This window comes from Dermochelys coriacea, chromosome 4, assembly GCF_009764565.3.
Source record: "Dermochelys coriacea isolate rDerCor1 chromosome 4, rDerCor1.pri.v4, whole genome shotgun sequence".
NCBI classification, from domain to species: domain Eukaryota; kingdom Metazoa; phylum Chordata; order Testudines; family Dermochelyidae; genus Dermochelys; species Dermochelys coriacea.
In genome coordinates this window covers 116,566,797-116,589,889 of record NC_050071.1, presented here as the reverse complement: position 1 = coordinate 116,589,889, position 23,093 = coordinate 116,566,797, and the positions used below count along the sequence as shown (strand labels likewise).

At 40.7% G+C, this 23,093-nt stretch overlaps 1 long non-coding RNA gene across 1 annotated transcript in view; it reads right to left on the bottom strand.

Annotated features, from left to right (window-relative positions):
• Nucleotides 1-18,550, bottom strand: part of LOC122459690 — a 140,369-nt gene extending 121,819 nt beyond the window's left edge. Inside the window, exons 1-2 of the long non-coding RNA XR_006280534.1 lie at nt 18,527-18,550; nt 2,809-2,991 (exon numbers count right to left, since the gene is read on the bottom strand). This is a non-coding gene — a long non-coding RNA (uncharacterized LOC122459690). The remainder of the gene's footprint in view (nt 1-2,808; nt 2,992-18,526) is intronic.
• Between the last annotated feature and the right edge of the window lie 4,543 nt (nt 18,551-23,093).

The following is a 23,093-nucleotide window of genomic DNA, read 5'->3' as shown; positions in this document are numbered from 1 at the left end:
TGGGTCAGGTCAGTCCAGAGGGTTCGGGCCAGTCGTCGGCACTCTGTGGGCCTGCTGCCACCTCCCAGCGCAAGTGCTATGGGGACACGTCTGTCCCCTTCAGTGGCTGGGCCCCTACTGAGCTTCCAGGTCATGCCTTTATACTTCCTGCCCCGCCCGTTGGCTTCCAGGGGTGGGGCCAGTGGGTAGGTCTCTGCCCACAAGGGGGTGGAGCCACTCTCTTCCTCTGTGTCTGGGGAGGGCCAGTCCACCTCACTACATATCCTCTCTCTGCCCCATTCAAATTAGACATGAGGTAGAGTTAAGACACTCTATATGGGTATCACAAGAGAAGAAGATGGGAAAAAATTGTCACCTGGATCTCCTTTCCCCTAAGAAATGCTGCACAGAAAGAAAGACCAGTCCACTGTTAGATAATCTCTTCTGGGGCTAGAGGGAGAGATGTAGAGTTAAAACAGGGAGAGCTCTGACAGGACTTTGCTGTGTGTGCCACCAGCACTAATGTAGCAGAGCTGCGTACTCAGCAGGTGTGTCAGGTGAGGTTGTTTATGTATCTTCTACTTTCCCATGTTTTTAAAAAACACAATTTCCTCACACTTCTGAAGGTATAGCAAGTGCACTGAGTTAGCATTCAGTGTCAACAATTGAGGCCGCATGCAACACGAAACCCATCCTCCATATGGATGCAATTGTTTGTTTGACCCCAGGTTGTAGATAACTAATACTGTCACACTGCACTCAAGAGTCTGAGAACATGAGATAACTGGTATTTTCTTTTTTGGGGAATGGGGTGTTGCTACTCTAGGTTTGGCATCTAAGAGCCAGAAAAAGCAATACCGTCACTGCACAGTGAATGGGAATGTTACGTTTCAGTAGTAAGATGGAGAGTAATACATAATTCCCTGTGACACAGCAACACTTGGGTCAATACCTTAACTTTGAAAACTGATATACAGAGAGAGAAAAAAAACACTTTATTCTATTGTCCCTTTTTTTCTTTGTAGAATATAAGGTGCATTGTGATTGGGAAGAGGCACTTCCCAACAGCAGTATCAAAATGAAAATGAAAACTAGTGCTGAGTAAACAAAGGAACTTTGTTTCTAGTCTCTAAGGTGCCACAAGTACTCCTTTTCTTTTTGCGAATACAGACTAACACGGCTGCTACTCTGAAACCTGTCATTATACAGACTAGTACCACACTCATACACAGTATAAATTAAACGCAGCTTTTGTTATACATGTCTAGATATTGATCATTAAGAGCCTCTAGAAAAAACTTCATTTGTTTCTTATTCTTTCCTAGATGTGCCCTATTGCAGAATATCCTGTCCACATGTAATTTTATTACCTCTGTCATAACTTTTGAAACAAATTTTTTCTCATTGAGCTACCATGATCTTCACACACTATCCCTTGGCTATGATCAATAATGTAAGGAAAAAAGCAAGAGTTAGCTGCTGATTTCTTCAGTGCCTAAATGTAGAGTAATACTAGCATAGCATTAGTTCTTGAAGGCCCCCAGAGAATAGTTTGAGTTTCTTTGTTGTCTGGCATTCAAGGGTTTTATTCTACAGACTGGTTCCTCATTTGGCCTCTAGAGCAAATTATATCTGATCATTTTCTCTTTGTTCTCCTGCTCTGCTAGGATTCACTCCATTGCCCACTGAGGCCAAAAGGAGTCTTCACCAACTTTAGTGGGAGCTGGATCAGTCCCCTAGTTGACATGACACTCAGATTCATTTGTCATTGTTATCTACTCCTTATTCATCACTACTTGACTAGGGTCATGATTAAAACACAATTAAAATGACCACCACAAGCAAGATTAAAAAACTAATTAAGAGATGCCAAGGTCTTACCAAAATGAGATAACAAGTGGCAAATAACCATTTATAACACAAGACAAATATTGTCTGTCTAGGGATAAACTTTATTAAACTAAAACTGTTTAATGAAATCCTACAAAGACTGTGTTTGGATAGTGTCAATTTAAACCTAGTACATAGCAGCCTTCCAAGTCAACAGTAACTTTAAAATGTTGGTTTCAGAGTAGCAGCCGTAATGCATCCGATGAAGTGAGCTGTAGCTCACGAAAGCTTATGCTCTAATAAATTTGTTAGTCTCTAAGGTGCCACAAGTACTCCTTTTCTTTTTAAAATGTTGAATTACTATTTGTGATTTGAGAATGTGGACTAGCTCTGAACTAATTACTATTAACAGTGGCAATTTTGGCAAGAAACTTTTTTGTTGCTTGTCCCTATTTGCTTGCCTGTCTTGTCTTTTAAGTTGTAAGCTACTCAGGGCAGGGGATATCCACTATTATATGTATGTATAGCACCTAACACAACAGGGCTCCAACAGTGGTTGTGGGCTTTAAGCACTTGCAGAATACAAACAAACAACCAGGTATAATTTTAGAGATAAGCAGATTTATCACTAATGTATTGAGTTGAAGAGGTCCAGAACATACTTATCTATGAATTCACAAAAATAATGTATGTGTTAGGATTTATCTACACAGGCACACTCAGGATTGTTAATCCGAATTAACAAAGGTGTGAATTTAAAGTGGATTAGTTAAACCACATTGAACCTTTGTGTAGACACTCTTATTCGGAATTGGTGACCTTAATCCAGTTTAGTTTAGTTCCCTTCCGAAGTGCCTGCCCCTCCCCTCACAGAGTCACCTTTGGCAGGCACCCTTTCCGTAGGGGCTGTGAGAAGAGGAGGAGCTGGCTACACCAATTCTATTCCAGCAGGACACTCCCCCAAGCTATAGATATTCCCAGCAGAGAAGATATGGCTACTTTCCAAACTTTTGTGCCATAGGATCATCATGAAGGGACTCGAGTGGAGCTCAGCTTTAGCCTACTGTATCTTTTTCACCAGAAAAAAATATATCCAATGATGGTATTCTCCTCTTCTAGAAGGGCTATGCCACTCTGCACTGATCCTGGCTCCTGAGCTCCTTGGCACCACTATCGGCATTCCTGTTGGGATAAATAGGAGAGATAAGCTAAACAGCATTAAGTTGGGTTAATACGTGGATGGAGAGCAAGAAAAGAAATAACCCAGGCAATGACATTTTTAATAACTATCAGGCACTCTTCTGACTTCAATCAGCATGCTCTTTTTTTAGGGTTGTATAGTTCTAGGTGTCACCCTAGATCTGAGCATCTTCCATGTAAAATCAATAGCATTAGCAAAGTCCCTAGTGCACTTGGATGGAGTTGCTGGCACTTCTCTTTTGGAGGAAAAAAAAGTTTGCCAGAGTAGTATTGAACAAATACCCAAGATGGCATTTTAGGGATTGGTGCTGCTGGAGGTACCATCGTTCACACGAGCCATGAAGGGAAGTTCTGACCATTAATGGCCCTTCAAAATCCCATTCCACATTAACCCATGTTCTGGCCAAATTCTAAACTTGGATAATTATGTTTTTTGGCTTCATTTCCTTTCCTGACCAGTTACCTAGGATTGCTATGTACAATGTGAACAGTTACTTCGTTTCTCCCCATTGATCACTGCACTTGAGTTATGGGCTTCTTGTGCTTGAATGTGCAGGGTGAAGTATGTAAAGCACTTTGTGAAATGAAAATGATGAAAGCTGCTCTATAAATGTACAATCTTTTGTATTTTTTTGTTGTTTAAACACAAGGACTGAATGGAGCATGATCGTGGCTGGTGGCTTGCACGCTTTATAAGAAAAGAATCATATAGCATCTTAGTGAGGAAAAAGAAGACATCTAGAGGACAGAAATGGGTTAAAAGAAGCAGTGGACACTACGAGGAGAACTTTCCTTTCGCAAATGAATGAGTTCCACTATGCAACCCACCCACCCACACTTCCTGTTGGTTTGAAAATTGCATCTGTTTCTTATAAGACCCAATTAATTTCTTCACAAGAGAAGCCCATTTATTTTAGTATGTGGTTGAACATTTTCTACTGACTTTACAAAACGTTCAGCTTACAATGAAGCCAATGGATACTGAAAGCCAGTGTTATTACTGACAGTTACTACCACAGAACTAGGACAACACTTGCTTTTATCGTTGCTGGTCGGCTGGCATTATGGATCAGAGACTCATTCCAAATCTGAGAGTGCAGAGAGAAGTGAGGAGTCCATGACATATCAAAGCATAGTACTTTAATTTCAAACCCCATTATAATAGGTTACATTTGGGTTACAAAGCTCAGGTAACAAATGTTTAGATATCACCAAGTCAGATTATTAACCCATTTAGAGACCCAGTTGATTAGAGAGCTTTAGTTTAAGCCAAACTGCAGCCTGGACACTGTGTCCAGGGCTAGAGACCTGCTTTATAACTTCTTGTACACCTCCCTTTTGCCTCTCTTAGACACCTCACCTCACTTTCCAAGGTTTGCTCCCCACTCACCCACACATAATTTTTATTTTATTTTGTAATCAGTAAAGGCAAATTTGTCACCTCAGCCTCCTTTGAGCAGGAAGTACTTAGGGGCCACCAACGCACCAATCACCCAGAAACATACAAACCAAGAGTAAGAGCAAGTCAAACTACAAAATAGAATTTGGCAATTTATCCAATCATCCCAAGGGGCAGCGCTAATCCTGCATTCCTGCCATCATGTGATGCTGTGTAAAGATATATAATACAGAACTTGCCAACACATTCATAATCCAAGATGGAACCTGCTGCCTCTCCTGGATTCAGAGGACCTACAGAGTAATAAATATACTCCCAAGGTACAAGGCAAAGTCTCTTTGGTAGTATAAGGACAGAAGAACAGCAGAAACCAGCTCTGCAGCTCCATATATGTTTGCAATATAAAGCGACTCCTCACTACAACAAAAATAACACTTTACTCACAGGACTGCAAGCTAGGAACTTGCTGCTTTATTCTACTCCCTACAATCAAACAGGGCATGAGGGACACCTCCCCCTAACAAAGCAGGAAGTAGGGAAAGGGGGAGCATGACTCCATCCTCTAATACTCAAGGTAACCCAGTCCACCCCATGATGATGGCTGTAGGGGGTGATTTGCAGAAGCCTGAGCCACCAAGCAGTTCTATGCATGGAACTCCCATTGAAGCCAAAGGGAGATGCACAAACTGACCAAGCCCAAGAGGAGCTGTAATCAATACCAGGTGCAGGTCCTTAGCACTTTACAAAAATCAGATCCTCAATCTACAAAACAGCATGCAGCATTTCAAGGAATGGGACAAACAAAGCAAAACTCCATTCCCAGAATAATAGGTCTATTCTTCATTCATTTTTTTTCTTCTGCCCTACCAACATTGCACTTTAACAATTGAAATGAAAAGGCTGGATTATAAGAGCTAGATGTATGGATCCAGATAATATTTTCTTTTCTCAATACCAAAGCATATCTGCTGGCATAGCAGAAAATAAATTCACAGCAGTTATATGGGGATCTGAGAACTATGTATCCAAAGTTGTGCATTGCAGTCCAGGCTATGAAAGTTGAACGGTATTAGACAATGTTAATTTGTGATTTATTGAGCTGTGAAAAGGCAGCTTAGATGCAATAATTGGTTTTCTGTTTTCTAACTGGATTATCCAAGGTACAGGGAGAGTTACCCAAGGTATCACAAGGAGTCAACAGCAGAAAAAAGCATTAGAGGGTAGTCTTCCTACTGTGGATCTCAGCCTTCTGTCCTAACTACTTATCCATGCAACTCCCATATACAAATGTGCAGTCCCAGACTGAATGGAGGAGAATCTATGCTAAGCAGTTAAAGACAAAAGGCCAGAGACTGACCCTTGAAGCCAACAGAAGACATGTGTGTGACTCTGAGGCAGAAATGTATTTTGAGGCCTGACCCAAAGGCCACTGAAGTCCATGAAAGCAGTGCAGGAGAGCTTGGTTAGGTCAAATGTGTGGTGGAGGGATGGGGGAAAAGGAGGGAAGTAAGTTCAAGAGAAAGAAATAGGTTTGTTAAAAAAATTCTGCTGTCAATGAAAACTTTTACAAGTATGAGCACAAGCTTTCTGCAGAGTCTTTGGGTCTGGGTTCACTTACAGTCGCTACTGGTTTCATAATATATAACATAGAAATCAACATCAGAAGTGGGACAATAACTTTAATATGGTCTCTTGCTACCACAGCCAAGCTTGACAGGCCGTATTAGCATGGGTTTTGTTCTTGGGAAGAGGGAAACAAGGTATTCTTGGATACAAGACTCCTTGCACGTTACGCATGAGACAAAAGATCACCAGGTTCCCATAAGTAACATACTGTAATGTTCAAATGGGAGATTACTTTGACACCTACTGGCCACTTTAGAGTAGAGCATTATTAGGTTTCCAAGGTGAGTCAGTGCCATTTCTAGGCAGTTGTTCAAGCGAGCGCTGTAAAACACTGATTTCCAATCAATAAAAGATATTTATATTGCTTCCCCAGTTGCCTTCTGTACAAACTGCCAAGGAAACTGGGATAGAGGGTTACTTTAATATTGAGGAAATAGGGGGGCAAGAACTCTGCTTAGAGTGTGTCACATTTTCAGTTGTAAGTGCTGGTATGGCTAATGGCTCTAACATAGCTCTTGAGTGTTGATTCATGAAACTTATTGCCAAGTCCAGGTGCTAGAAAAAGGACATGCCTGATAAAGAAGCCTGGACAAAAACTAGCAATGATCTCAACTGCTGCAGTTTAAAGAAAGTAGGGATTAATCACTCTGGCAGGCAGGAGGAGCACTCATTGCCTCGTGTTGGCTCTTAGATTCAGGGTTAATATATAGGGAGCTGGTTCTGCTCTATTACAAGTCAATGAAATGTCTCCAAATTCACTGAACACAAAACCTCACCATAGGTGTTGACAAGGTTGATTGATGTACACTCTGTGCCCAAGATTCCAATCAGCATCAGCTCTGAATACAGAAATCATAATCTACAGGTAGTACTCACTTCTCCTTCTGTTCCCCCACTGATGGTGGCAGTGGTGCCTGGGCAACATGTATTGACACAAAGTGGTGACTGCCCCGCCTCCAAAAGCTTACAGTTTACAAAACAGACACAGAAGACATGACATGACATATTTAAGCCCAGAGGATGGAATTGCTTGGAGAGAAGAGTTGAGTGCACGAACATGCGTTTTCCAACCCTTGTTTCAAGAGCTTCCATGTTCCCTTTTTGCAGTGAATCTGGACTACCACAGAGCAGTGCAAAGGATACAGGTGTTCAGATTAAAGCAGAGATTGGGAAAGGGGAGTTTTCCTGCCTCCACTGTCCACTGCCATTTCCAGCCTGCCCCCGGGATTTAGCTGAACTATATCCTACCAGTGACGAGCTACAAACTATGGCTAAAGATACTTCGAAAAAGCAAAAGGTTGTACACTGAAAGGATACACGCTACTGAATACACATGGGAGGGATTTAAATCATGTTTGAAGTGGGTTCAATGATGCTTCAATGGAAATACTGCTTAGGATGAATAAAGATGGTTTGTTAGAGCTGAAGGATTTTAGGTAAGATGGGAAAACCTGAGTGGAGAGTGTAAAATGTCTTAGATGACATTCTGGGATTCACAGCGTTCTCAGAGCTAATAAAAGACTTAAAACAAACTCTTTTCTCCCCCTATAATTTAAACTTTTTACTCTTCCTGGGGTGATTCATCTTCTTATGTTTCTAGCTAAATGGAAACCCATACTATATACTTAGGGTACAAGAATTCCATTCCCCATACACAAGTTAGGTCAGCACAAGTGGCTGGCCTATATATTAGACAGTATCTTTTTTCATATGAATTTCACTTGCTTCCAGTCCTGCTCCTTTATTCCCCACAATCCCTATTTTTTTTCCTCCAGAGGGGAAAAACTGCATGCTCCCTTGTTCACTTTATATTTTCATTGGATTTTTCTTCTCTGCCCCTTTACCACAGTCTCCAAATGAAACACGAACCTAATAATGTTGTAGCCTGAGCTGAACTTTGAAACCCACAATATCTGAGAGAGTTTGAAATTAGGCAAAACAAATTCTGAAATGCTTGGAAAAAGGTGTTAAGCTGTTTACAGAGACATGGGGACTGAATTATATTTTAAAACCACATAGTGTGTAGTTACAAGTAGCTGTGAAGTATCTGAACTCATTCATAGATTAAGATCTGAAGGACAATTTGTAATCATCTAGATGGTCCTCCTGTATAGCACAGGCTATAGAACTTCCCCAAAATAATTCCCTGGAGCAGATCTTTTAGAAAAATGTCCAGTCTTGATTTAAAAATTTACATTAGCAAAGCCTGAAAGAGGAATGCAAACAAACTGAACAATTGGATAAAGAGACCAAAATGAGATGTATCAAAAGATAAGAGCCATTAATTGCAGAAGAAATATGATTAAGGCTACAATTTAGTCATGGGTATTTTTAGTACAAGTCATGGACAGGTCACGGGCAATAAATAAAAATTCATAGCCCATGATCTTTCCTTGACTTGTACTATAAATACCCCTGACTAAATCTTAACTGGGGGCCACTCCTGCTTCTGGGGGGAGCCCTGGGGACAGCAGCACCAGCTGCCAGGGGCCTCTGAGCAGCAGCTGCTCCAGCCATCTCTGGAGCCACTCACCCACCACTGCTCCAGGGGCTGCTGCTCAGGCGGATCGCAGGGCCAGCCACACCAGCATCTGCTCGGGCGGATCGCAGGGTCAGCCACACCAGCAGCTGCTCGGGCAGTCCCCAGGGCCAGCCACACCAGCAGCTGCTCAGGCAGTCCCAGTGGCCAGCTGCCTAGGGCTGCCCAAGCAGCAGTTGGTGCGGCTGGCCCCAGGACCCCTCCAGCAGCAGCCAGTGCAGTTGGCTGTGAAGCCGCCCAAGTGACTGGTGTGGCTGGCCCTGGGGCCAGCAACGCTGGCCACTGCAGAAGCCATGGAGGTTCCAGAAAGTCACGGAATCCATGACTTCCATAACCTCCATGACAGACTGGAGCCCTAAATATGATAAATATAAGAATATAAGTATGGCCATATTGGGGTCAAACCAATGGTCCATCTAGCCCAGTATCCTGTCTTCCAACAGTGGCCAATGCCAGATGCTTCAGAGGGAACAAACAGAACAGGGCATTTATCAAATGATCTATCCCCTGTCATCCTCTGGTGGTCAGAGGCTTAGGGATACCTAGAGCATGGGATTAAAGGATCAAAATTACAATATTTGATTGACCCTAAAGAACAAGAGTTGGTGGCAAGATATCAAGGAATTGTATGGTGATGATAATCCTGAAAAACCTCAACTAGAAATCAACCGAGTAAGCCCTCCAATGACAAATGAAGAAAGTATGGCTGCAATAAGACTTCTGAATGGAAAAGCACAAGGTTGTGATGGCTGAATTGTTTAAAAGCATAAGGGATGAAGGCTTGAAAACCCATCAAGCAGTAATGAAGAATGGTTGAGACAGGTGAATTGCCAGATTTTATAATCTCACTGTGTATCCAAATCCCCAAAAAAGAACAATGCTATAGATTGTAAAGACTACAGATCAGACTAGTACCCTATGCCTCTATGATACTTTTTCAAGTTGTTCAAGACAGAATACAAAGAAAGATTGATTGATAAGGAAATAAATGAACAATACAGCTTCAAATATGGAAAGGGCCATTATGAACACCATTATGAATTTGAAGATCATATTTGAAATGGGGAAAATAATATATTTGGTTTCAGTGACTTCCAAAAAGCATTTGACAGAATCTACCACTACAAATTGCTCAATATATTAAGATCTACGAGGAATGATAAATATGAACTTGAGTAGAAAAACAATTATACTGGAATCAGAAGAAAATTATAATGGGAGAAGAACATGAAAGTCTAAAAGAGATCAAGAGAGGAGTGAGACAAGGTTGTATAGTTTCACTGAATTTAATTAACATTTACAGCAATTGTTCAATTAATTTAATTCAAGAAACAGAAGAACGTATTAAGATGAATAGAAAATGGATGAATAACATTCTCTATGAATATGACAGTGCTGTTGGCCGATTCAGAAGAAGGTCTAATAAAGTTAGTGGATGTTATATATAAATATGGCAAGAATATGGTCCATTCATCTCTAGACAACACAAAAACTAGAGTGGAATGTTAGGGTCCTCGGAAAACATGCAAGATTCCAGTGAACACCACAGCTGTACAGCAAACGAGAACTTATTGCTACTTAGAAAACATTGTTTCAGAAGATGGAAGATCAGATATTGAAGTCAGCATCAGAATAGCAAGATTGTAAGAGCCGTTCAGGAAGAATAAACATTTGATAAAAAGGGACATAAACCTGAAAGCTAAATTCTGATTCTTAAAAACTTACATTTGGTCTGTGTTAAGGCATGGCTGTAAAACATAGACATTCAAAAAATAGATAATAAAGAAACTACAATCCTTTGAATTTTAATAGAGGAGATCTCTGAAAATATTATTGATAGACTGTATAACCAATGAACGAGTATTCAAGGTTACTGGAACTCAGCTAGCATTACAGATCTTATGAATAGATTAATGAGATTTGCAGGGCACATTTTAAGATGTTCATCAGGCAATGCACATTTATGGGAGCTGGAAATTAAAGTTGATGGCAGAAGAAAATGACAAAAAGAAGCTGAATGTGTTTTCCTGGGGGGAGCAAAAGGACTATTAATCCAAAGATATTTGCCAAGGACTGTACAGAATGGACTGCCATGCTTGTGAACCTCTAGTAATGGAGATGTTACATAAGAAGAAGAGCAGTGAACAAAATCATGCAAGTGTCACTTCTACAAATTTAGGCCCTGATCCTGCAAACATTTATACATAGAAACATAGGATTGGAAGGGACGGCGAGAGGTCATCCAGTTCAGTCCCATGCACTCATGGCAGGACTAAGTATTATCTAGACCATCCCTGACAGGTGTTTGACTAACCAACTCTTAAAAATCTCCAGTGATGGAGATTCCACAACCTGCCTAGGTAACTTATTCCAGTGCTTAACTACCATGACAGTTAGGAAGTTTTTCCTAATGTCCAACCTAAACCTCCCTTGCTGCAATTTAAGCCCATTGCTTCTTGTGCTATCCTCAGAGGTTAGGGAGAAAAAAATTTCTCCCTCCTCCTTATAACGACCTTTTATGTACTTGAAAACTGTTATCATGTCCCCTCTGAGTCTTCTCTTCTCCAGACTAAGCAAACCCAATTTTTTTCAATCTTCCCTGCTTTCTAGACCTTTGATCATTTTTGTTGCTCTTCTCTGGACTTTTTCCAATTTGTCCATCTTTCCTGAAATGTGGCACCCAGAACTGGACACAATACTTCAGTTGAGGCCTAATCAGTGTGGAGTAGAGTGGAAGAATTACTTCTGGTATCTTGCTTACAACACTCCTGCTAATACATCACAGAATGATGTTCACTTTTTTTTTTCAGCAACAGTATTACACTGTTGACTCATATTTAGCTTAATAGATGCTCAGTTTTAAGAATGGGAGTAATCCCATGGATGTCAATGAGATGATATACGTGTGCATAATGAAAACCATAAACAGCAATTGGTGGAAAGTGTTATAAACTTCCCTGACATTTGTATCGGGGTATTGCTCAGGAGCTCCAGCCATGGACCAGGACATATTATACTAGGTTCTGTACAAATACAGAAACAAAAGTATGATCCCAGCCCCAAAGACTTCACAATCTAAGTATAAGATGGGGGAGCACAAGTAAAGAGTGAGACAGTATTGGTCAGCATGACTGGCAGTGGTCTTAGCACACCAGCTACTTAAGCTTAACTGCTGTCAAGCTTTCTGTAGGCATCACAGCATAGGAGAATTTTAAGAAGGGATGCTTATAATGCTTCCCCATATAGTGCTGGTATCAATCTTCCATAGAATATAAAGTGAGGAGAAACATCCTATAGCTTTTGCATCTTGAATTCATACCCTCACCCCCCCCCCCCAAAAGAAAATTCACACACAGTTAGAGGCTGTTTCAATTGTGTCTGCACTAAAGAAATCTTACAAGTGCAGAGTCTCTGTAGTTGAAACTTTATACCACTGAACGATGATATTGGAAGTCCCTGCTAGTATTTGAGCCCTAGGCCAGGTATTCCCACAGCTGCACTCCCAAAACAAAAACAACTTTTATCTTAAGCCTACCATGATAATGCCAGATGCCGTAGGCAAAGTTCTCCTCTTACACATGCATGACAGGTTTTGACTCTGATATACTTTGCTCCCCATACATGGGTAAATCTCCAGTTGATGTCAGTGGCATTTCTGTACAAGTAGGGAAAGCATAATACCAGAGCTGAGATCAGCCAAGTGCCTCTGAAAGGAAAAATTTGGCTTTTATTAAGGTTGCTTAGAAAGCACATATGAACATTGCCACTGAAGTTTTTACTCTGCATCTTTGGATAAAATGCAATCAAGCTCTGTGACAAAGTGGGAATTTTGAAGCCTATATGTGCCTCAGTTTCCCTTATGTGCTGCATTGTTACCTCTGGGCAGGCTAAGTCACAGGTGTAAATGGTGCCTAACTCTCAGGGACTAAGCAGGTCATCCATAAGGGATTGATTGAGGCTAACCCTATATCAGTGAAGAACCCATGAAGATGATGGGAAATCCAATCACTGGGACTTTGACACGTAGCAACCCACAACCATAGATTGCTCTATCACTCTGCAGGAAGCTGAGCAGTAGTTCCCGATCTGGAGAATAAAGAACTGGGAGCTAAGTGTGCGTGGGCTGCACGAAGCATTCGGGACTCACCTGGGAGTCTGATGAAGGAGGTCACATGGACAGAGACACGGAGCTTAAACAATGGGGTTCACTACAGCTTGGCTGGGCTCTGAGCTAACCAGAATGGACTATGCTTTAACTTTTGGTCTTCTGTGCTAACCTAAAGACTTGCTATGCTGTGTTCCAGATGACTAATAAACCCTGCCATTTTGACAACACTTTGAGAGTGTCACTGCAAAGGCTTGGAGAGGTGCACTGATCAGTAAAAAGTGTACGAGTCTCCATTGGGGCCTGTCTCAGTTGGACTCACTGAACAGAGCTAATGGTGTGAAGCAGGAACACTGCAAGCCCAGAGGTCCAGTCTAAGGAGGTGGTGAAGCCAGCTGGCTTATCCTGGAGGCAGAGCAAGACCCCCAGAGAGTCTGACACACTGAAAGGGTCCCTCCTAGAGACCATTCCAAAGCTGGGGCCATAGCACTGATCCTGTGAATCTGGGACAAGCTCTTCCAAAGACACAAAAAGGAACATGCAAAACTTCAGAATGAATCTTGAATAAGTGGCCTAATGACTCCCTACAGTACACTGAAGAAATTACTCATTAATTATTATTTGCTCATAATATATGAAGTAAAATAGATTTGTGGTGGGTGGAGGAAGGTAGCATTCTGTATGTTCAACAGAATCACGTCAGGATTATCCTAAAATTCATAAATGACCAAAACAAAAAGCATCCATTTACAAACTGGATAAGGCTTTAGCAACAAGGCTTACCTGTAGCAGTCAAGGTTCCATGTAGTTATAGTTATAATGCCAATAATTCTACCTTCATATCCCCGAAGGGTAGCAGATAAGACAATGGAAAGGATAACGAGTAGCAGCTGATGGTGTTATTTACCACCAGTTTTAACACTAAGAAAATACTGTGATGTAAAAATGTAGGCCATATTTACAGGATTTGGGATCCTGAGAAATAGTGACTCTGAAAAAGATTTGGGGGCTGTTATTAAGTATCAGTTGAATCACAATCTCCCAGTGTGATGCTGTGACCAAAAGAGCGAATGTGATCCTGGAATGTATAAATGGGGGAATCTTGAGTAGGAATAGAGAGATTATTTTACCTCTGTATTTGGTACTGGTGCAAATTGCTGCTAGAATACTGTGTCCAGTTCTGGTGCCCATAATTCAAGAAATATGGTGACAAGTTGGAGAGAGTGTTTTTAGCAAAGACCAATGAGACTGATTAAAGGATTTTAAAACATATTTTATAATGATAAACTCAAAGACTTCAATCTACTAACTTAACGAGTCACCCTAGCAAGTGACTTGATTGCAGGTCTATAAGTACCTACCCAGGGAATAAATATTAAATAATGCACTCTTCAATCTAGCAGAGGAAGATATAACATGATCCAATGGCTGGCAGTTAAAGCTAGGCAAATTCAGACTGGAAATAAGTTGTAGATTTTTTTTTTTTTTTTTTTTTTTTTTTTACAGAGAGGGTAATTAAAAATTGAAACTATTTACTAAGGGTCATAGTAGATTCTCCATTACTGACCATTTTTAAAATCAAGATTGGATATTTTTCTAAAAAATATGCTCTAGGAATTATTTTGGGGAAGTTCAATGCCCTTGTTATACAGGAGGTGAGACTAAATGTTCACAATGGTCCCTTCTGGCCACTGAATCTATGAATGTATCCATTTTTATTACATGTATTATGGTAGTACCTACAACCCAGGGTCCATTGTACTAGACACTGGACAATCATATAACAAAGAGACAGTCCCTGCTCTAAAGAGCTTACAAAACAGAGTGTACAATTGAAATTCAACTGTTGCTTCTGTTTTCCAGACCCTAAGAGATCTAAATACTGAATTAATTGTGTATGTTAAATATCTTCTAAGTATTACGTACCTCATAGACTGGGTAACAATTTTTAAAGTGCAAATACCATGCAATACAAACCAATGTTTAGTCAGCTTTTAGAAACATGCATAACTCTCCCATCTCTCTTCTCTCCAGTCCATCCAATACAGATGCCAACTCCTTTCCTTTTCCAACACTGGCCATTGCAATACTTTATCAACAAACTTCTCTGTACCTGGAAGGCACTGCTCAGCATCTCCTACCTATGCTTCAACACTCATCTTTTTCCTCTACCCAACCTCGGTATTTACCACACTGTCTCCTCTGTTTATTCCTGGCTGTGGCTTCTTCCATGCATACACCTGAAGCAACCCCCTAACTAATATGTGCAAAATTACTTAAAATGACCAGCTGCTTGTGGGTTTTTGTACTGTACTGAACTGACTGCTTCTGTCCCAGATTGTGCCCATTTATGGTTAGTCCTCCAGAGAACCTATTACAAGACTGGCATGGTTCCCCTACTGAATAGGGCTTGTAGCACTTCATGAATAAGAAACAAAAAAAGAGTATATGATAAATACCGATGATGCCATTCTCAGTGCCATGTTCATATTCTCCTATTATCATCTTCATACTTTTTTTATTTTTCCCAGCCCCAACCCTGAACCTTTCAAGAATACAATCAACATCTTGATTTGCCAAGCCACAGCCTACTCAACATTCAAATCCATCCTTACAACTAATTAGCTCCACAAGAAGTAAACATTCACACACACAAACATATCAATCAGAGCTAAACCTTCCATCGTCTCCTGCCATCATTTTTAGATCTTCAGTTCTCTGGAATAGGGACTGTCTGCAGTTTGTGTCTTGTACAGAATTGAGCACATTGTTATCACCTAAATAAGAAATGATAATGCCAATAATAGCATGTGCCATCGAAGTATCTACTAAATTCTGTACTGGGACATTACGTTTAAAATGTTCATTTCTGCAAAGCAGATTGTTGTTGTTTCCCCTCAATGACCCACCAATATAATTTTATGATTTAATATTCTGCAGGGATTATGTAGGGTTAAGAGAGTAGCTCATTGTTTATACTCATGCAAGCCTCTGCCTCTCTGTGGAGATTACTAGTGATCGTTAACTACAGTATTCCAATTTTAGTAATCCTTTGGTGTTACCAGCAAGGCAAGAAAGTTGCAACTTTAGGAATCTGTTGCATTTGGAACTTATGGAGCAAAAAGTTGTGTGGGAATCTTTCTGAAACATCATGGTTTCATAGATGCACTGAGCCACATTGGTCAGGAAGTTTCTCTTCCACTAACCAACCACCCAACACACTTCCAAACTGAAAACCTAAGCCCTGATCCTGCAATGAGCTCCAAGTAGGAAATCCTCTGCATCCACATGGAACCCGACTGGAACCAGTGGGTTCATCCACTTGTTCTTAGTATATTATGACTTTGAAATAATTGAGTGTAAATATCTGGCCAAAGCCAATCAGTAATGTCTTTAGTGGGTATTTAATTGCTGAAGAATATTCAAATTAAAAGCTATTGATCATGTATAAAGTAATTTAGCACATTTATTTGAAACTCAATGAGCTTTGATACACCAAGATTAAGTGTACAGAATACTTTCCCCTAAACTACGTATAATATTGGATACCATTCAGAAATGATACCCTCTGTTTGACAGCTTGTGCTGTTGTAGATCATTTCTATAAAACACATTAAAGATGGGGATAAAAGTCTAATCTGGTTGTTACAATCATGTCTAGGTTTTCATCATTGCACTGTACATCAAAACAGCTGTGTGAGCTATCTTAGCATGCAGAAACTAAGGGCTTGAAGTTATTTAAGTATTCTAAATAGTCGACTACTTAAGCAAAATTAACTTTAGCCATGTAGTATCTCTAAGGTGCTCTTAGCACATCTGAAACAAAGACACACAACAATACATACCACAATGATTGCCAGTTTTTAATGGCAGAAGACAGTCAGCTGTTTGACAAAGATCACCTGAATTTTTCTAGAAGCAAAAGAAGTCGGTCACCTTTGTTGAGCTGTCAGATTAATAAAGAGGACTAAGAATTTAGGCAAGGAAAGGTCATCTCAGTTTCACTGAAGAATGCCAATTTTTGCCTCATCAGTCTGTTGACATTTAATTTCCATGATCTTAGACAGGACTAAATATAGCTAGTTTGTTTTAAGTGTATTGAAATAATCTGGTTGCATTTACTATTTTATTAGGAACTGAGTATTTCTCAAATTATGCTATAAAAACCAATAGAATTCAGTTCTTATGATTGTCTAGCCTGAAATAGTATTAGAACAAGTCACCATTCAGGGGTTATTTAACATAAAACTGTATTTCAAATGTTTCAGAGACTATTGTAAAGTTTCTTGCAAACTTCTGTATAAAGAATAAATAAAATAATTGAGTAGGAATTCATATATGTGAATATGAATACATACACACACACACACGCATGCACACACACATGCTTACAGTGCATTTTGGGTCACATTCATCCCTGCTGTAGGGTTCCAATAGGAGTGGATTTTGTCCACAATACAACTAGTAATTAGGCTGTAAGAGATGGAGTTACGTAAGTGTCAAACTGGAATGAGGATGGTGAACTGAGTCCAATAAAAGCAGGTCACTAGAGAAAAATAGCTACAGGATTTTTAATAGCTTTGTTCAACAATCATTGGAAGATGTAACTCAGCACAATACAGCATCCCAATGCTCAGTCATGTTACAAACAAAGAGTTTGCAGAACACAGAAAAACAAGGATCTAAAAGGATTTGGGGATTATGGTCTTTAGGGTCAACTATCTACATTTTAATCAGTCATATATATATATATATATATGGCCCCCTCAAGGATTGAGCTCACAACCCTGAGTTTAGCAGGCCAATGCTCAAACCACTGAGCTATCCCTCCCCCCTAAGAGGGAAAGCTCAGTGGTTTGAGCATTGGCCTGCTAAACTCAGGGTTGTGAGCTCAATCCTTGAGGGGGCCATTTAGGGATCTGGGGCAAAAATAGGGGGTTTGACTAGATGACCTCCTGAGGTCCCTTCCAACCTTGATATGAGTCCACTCCATTACCACAGTAATGTCCTAGAGCCTCATAGAGATTTAGGTGCCTCCCTCCCATTGATTTAGATGGAAGTTAAGCACCTAAATATTTTTTGAGAATCTGGACATTAGTGCCTCCCAAGTATTTATGAATTTCTCCTCACCACACATCTGTGAGATACGGCAATGTTATCCCCATTTTAAAGATGGGCAATGGAAACACAGAAAGATTGGGGCTCAACTGAATTGCATTGACGGTGAATCAAGGATTTTATAGGTAAATATTTAAATGAGTTTTGGAGCATTTAGTTTTTGTGATAAACACAATCCCTGAAGAGAGAGGGATTATTACAAAGTCAATTTATCTTCATTTCCTGTATCTTATCTAAACTATAAGACCACAGTAGGTTGACTAATAAATATGACCCCAATCCTGAAAACACTTATGCACATGCTAAACCTTACTACCAGAAGTAGTATCACTGAAATCAATAGAACTACTCACATTAGTATCGTTAAATACATGTGTAAGCAATTAGCAGGTAACTATCCAATTCTTACAACACTTGTGTTGTCTGGCCTTTTTGGCACGTAGCAGACTGAGATTTTAGTTCAGTTATGTTAAAGTTGAAAATAGATGCTCACTGTAAGACCAGATTTACATCTGCTTAGTACATTGTAGTCCGCTGGCCTGTCTCTCTAGCCAAGGAAAGCTACACACCACCCCCAGAGTCTTGGTCAGGCCCTTTTTCCTCAGGGCTTCAACTTCATTTTCTCCAAATAACACAAATTCAGCACGAGTCATCTTTTCCCCCCACAAACCCACAGTCTTCTGCAGCGGTCTATCTAGCCCCTACATTCCCACTCAGCCACTTGAGTCACCTGCTTTTTGTTGCTCAATTTCCCTGCAGTTCTCTACCCAAAACTGAGCCACTGGCTGTCTTTTATAATCCCCTAATCTCCATCTGATCAGTCCCAGATGTGATGGATCAGCTACATCCCAGGTCAGACTGGAACCAACTCCCCTTAAAGAGCCAGCCACCCTGTGACATGCACAAAAAATAAAGATGATGCTCACGCTGAAGTAGATTGGGTATTACAGTCCAGATTAACTGCTCTAATTTTAAAACATAGGTCTCCAGGCCCTCCTGCTCCTGCAGGGAATGTAACTAAGAGGTATAATTCATTAATAGCTGTCGTACTTGTCAATAGTGATTTTTTCCATTGGTGGAGCTACTGACTCCTGTCACTGAACCTTGTTATCACCAGTGGTTGTAAGGTGGCTTCTTCTCACATTGAAGTCAAAAGCAAACTCAGATTGATTTAACTGAGGAAGGAGCTGGCTCCCAGGGCCAGATCAACAAAAGTATTTAGGGATTTCAGCACCTAAACCCTAGGTGCCCTGCCACCTGATTGAGTCCTCAGCCCCAAGGTAGGCATCCAGGCTCCCCAGGCATTGCACACGAAGAGGTAAGTGCCTAAGGAAGGGATACTCAGAAGCCAGACACCTAAGCAGGGAGCTGCAAGTAGTCTGCCAGCAGGTCACTCATCTGGGCTGTGGATGACCTGGATTCAAGTCTTTGTTCCAAAACAGACAGAACAGCGATCTGAACTTGGGTTCCCACATCCTAGGTGAGTGCCCGTAAACAGCTAGGTCAGGTCCCACCCACTCTCAGATTGTTCATCCTTGGTTGGCTGTTGTGACAAATATCAGGTCTTAGGATGCTCACAACACACCAGAAGCATCGGACCCTGCTGGTGAGATGGGCAGGAGAATGCCTAGTTTCCTGCGTTAGCTTCAGTGAGGGCTCTGAGCAGATTCTTAGTTGTGGGGTATGTCAGCACTTAGGCATTTGCAAAGCTACTTATCGCCAGAAATGTAGATGCCTACCAGGTTAGGTGGCAGCAGAGTGGTGGTTTTGAGAGTGTCAAGGGCAGCTCAACGGTGGACTTAGGTGCCAGAATACCTGTGTGGATCTGGCCCTTACTGACTGCATGTTACACTCACTCCTTGCTCTTGAACTCACAACTCCTACTCTTGTACAATCTATTTCCCTAGAACCTGTAATTGCTAAAATTAAACTCCCAAGATGAAGGGTTTAAAATTACCTTGGGATTCCATGACTCAGTCTATCATCATAGAGGCTCATTTGGAGCCATTATAGTCTACAGCAGTGGTTCTCAACCAGCGGTCCAGGGCCCCCTAGAGGGCTGCGGCCTCCTGAAGGGCTGCAAGCTGGTTTCTGGGGGTCCACCAAGCATGGCTGGCATTAGACTCACTAGGACCCAGGGCAGAAAGCTGAAGCCCCACCATGCAAGACTGCAGCCCTGAGCTCTAGCACCTGGGGCCGAAGCCTGAGCAATTTAGTTTCATGGTGCCCCTTGTGGTGTGAGCCTCAGGGGCAATTGCCCTGCTTCCTATCCCTTAATGCCAGCCATTGCTTTTATATGGAGAAAAACAATTGTTGTGGTACAGGTGGGCCGTGGAGTTTTTACAGCATGTTGGGAGGGCCTCAGAAAGAAAAAGGTAGAGAACCCCTGGTCTACAGAATAATCTGCATCTCATAAAAACTACTATTATAGTATAAATTTAACTGGGAAAGGATATGAAACCGTGTGCTTCAGGGCTTGAGCCAATCTCTGTTAAAGACCAGAATGAGAACTATTTGGAGAACAGATTACCCTACACTGGCCTACTGAAAGGTTCTTATACCCTCCTCTGGAGTATCTGGTTGTGGCCACTGATTCCAGATTAGATGAACACAGTAGGGCAATTCCAAAGTTTCATATTCAGCTATCAGCCAAGGAATTTATATGCGCTATTTAAAGATGTTTCACTTAAACTACATGGGGCCTATTCTTGTTCCTTTTTATAATCTTAATAGATAAATACTGAATCAGTCAATAAATCTGACTTAGGTAGCTAACATGATGCTGTTGGGTATAACGGTCTGTGCCACAGTCTTCAATGCTGAGACAACTTGGATTGATGCATCACACCTGTAGGAACCAATATGACAGCAATCTGGCATGCTTCTGGTTAAACCTTTCCATTTCGATAGCAACTAGAAGAAACTTATAGAAAACAAACTTTTCAGGATAATTGTTACATTTCCAAAAAAGATCAGTTGATTCCTGTAAAAAAATATCGTGTGCAATGTAATTGTTGCATCCCCTCTTTATCCTAGATAATAAATTCAACCTTTCCTTAAGAAGTACCTCAACTGAAGCTTTTAATTGTTATAACAATACAATTGATTTAATCATACATCTGGTTAGTATTTCTTTTCTTTGGCAATTTTAATCAGTTTAATTATCTATTTGACAGTTAGTTAGATGGGGAAAGACCTTGACAAGATATAACTTCCATGCCCCAATTAATCTTTCCCACAACTTTGTACAATCTAGCAGATGGATCAAACTCAATGTGAGCATTTGACCAAAGGCTATAAATCAACCATGACATGTTTTATTTTAGGCAGTAGCCTGAGAAGTTAATATTGTTTTACAAAGTCATGCAAAGGAATTACAAATCCTATGATTGTAATATTACCTGTTTCTTATAAAACTACCTACTGTTTTGGGAATGTTAATGATACACAGTTCTTATCCATCACAAAGAAAAGATAGCACCACAGGGTGCTGCTTCTTCAGCTAGCCAGGGAGCAGCGCTGTCTAGCCTGTTTTCGTGGTCTCTCAGTGACGCACACACCCCGGCTGTTTCTCTTTCACCATATGTACATTAATTCTTTAGTTCCCAAGCAAAACAGAACATGACACATATACAGCAGGAGAAGACTTAGGGTATGTCCACACTTAAAATGCTGCAGCTGAACTGCTGCAGCACTTCAGCATAACTACTCACAGTAGTGACAGGGGTACTCCCATCACTGTAGTTAATCTACATCCCCAAGAAGCAGTAGCTAGGTTGACAGAAGAATTCTTCGAGCAACCTAGCGCTGTCTACACCAGGGGTTAGGCTGGCCCAGCAATGTCTCTCCGGGGTGTGGATTTTTCACAAGCCTGAGAGACCTGGCTATGCCAACGTAAATTTTCAGTGTACACCAGCCCTTACTCACAGCCTTCTCTCCTCCCTCCTCTCACCACTCTGAGCTCCCCTGTTTCCTGTTCCTCCTAGGTACTGAGCCAGTTGTCTCATTAGCCCAGCAATTACCAACCAACCATCAATAATCACCCCCCAACAGAAACTGCTTAATTGCTTCCAGTTCAACCCACAGACCCATCTGTGCTGCAGCAAACTCAGTGATCAGGGTGCTACAGCCAGCACTCTGTCACAGGTTAAAACATTAACCCTATTCAATCATTTTATTTTATTCATGTAGAGAACAATTTTGCTGCTCTATTACACCTTTATGCTCATTAATGTTAATGCAGAGATGTGTGGAGTCTCCCAAAAGGCAGACACAGCAGTTAACATATAACATCACTGCATTGTTTTTTTAACTGATTTCCTGATGACATGATTTCCATTAGCACTGAACTCTCAAGAGATTCAGATAACAAGAACTACTGTGTAGACACACTATTACTAGGGCTGTCAAGAGATTAAAAAAATTAATCAAGATTAATCGCACTGTTAAACAATAATAGAATACCATTTATTTAAATATTTTTGGATGTTTTCTACATATTCAAATATATTGATTTCAGATACAACACAGGATACAAAGTGTACAGTGCTCACTTTCTATTTATTTTTATTACAAATATTTGCACTGTAAAAAACAAAAGAAATAGTATTCTTCAATTCACCTAAAACAAGTATTGTAGTCCAATCTTTTTAACATGAAAGTTGAACTTACAAATATAGAATTATGTAAAAAAACCTGCATTCAAAAATAAAACAATGCAAAACTTTAGAGACTAAAAGTCCACTCAGTCTTACTTCAGCCAATCGCTCAGACAAACAAATTTGGTTACAATTTGCAGAAGATAATGCTGCCTGCTTCTTGATTACAATGTCACCTAAAAGTGAGAACAGGCGTTCGCATGGCACTATTGTAGCCAGATATTTATGTGCTAGACGCACTAAAGGTTCCTTTGTCCCTTGATGCTTCAACCACCATTCGAGAGGACATGCGGCCATACTGATGATGGGTTCTGCTCAATAACGATCCAAAGCAGAGTGGACCGACGCATGTTCATTTTCATCATCTGAGTCAGACGCCACCAGCAGAAGGTTGATTTTCTTTTTTGTTTCGGTTCTGTAGTTTCTGCATCAGAGTGTTGCTCTGAAAGCATGCTCCCTCCTGATCAGATTTTGGACAGCATTTCAGATTCTCAAACCTTGGGTCAAGCGCTGTACCTATTTTTAGAAATCTCACATTTATACCTTCTTTGCGTTTTCTCAAATCTGCTGTGAAAGTTCTTAAAACCAGCATGTGCTGGGTCATCATCCGAGACTGCTATCATCATAGAATCATAGAAT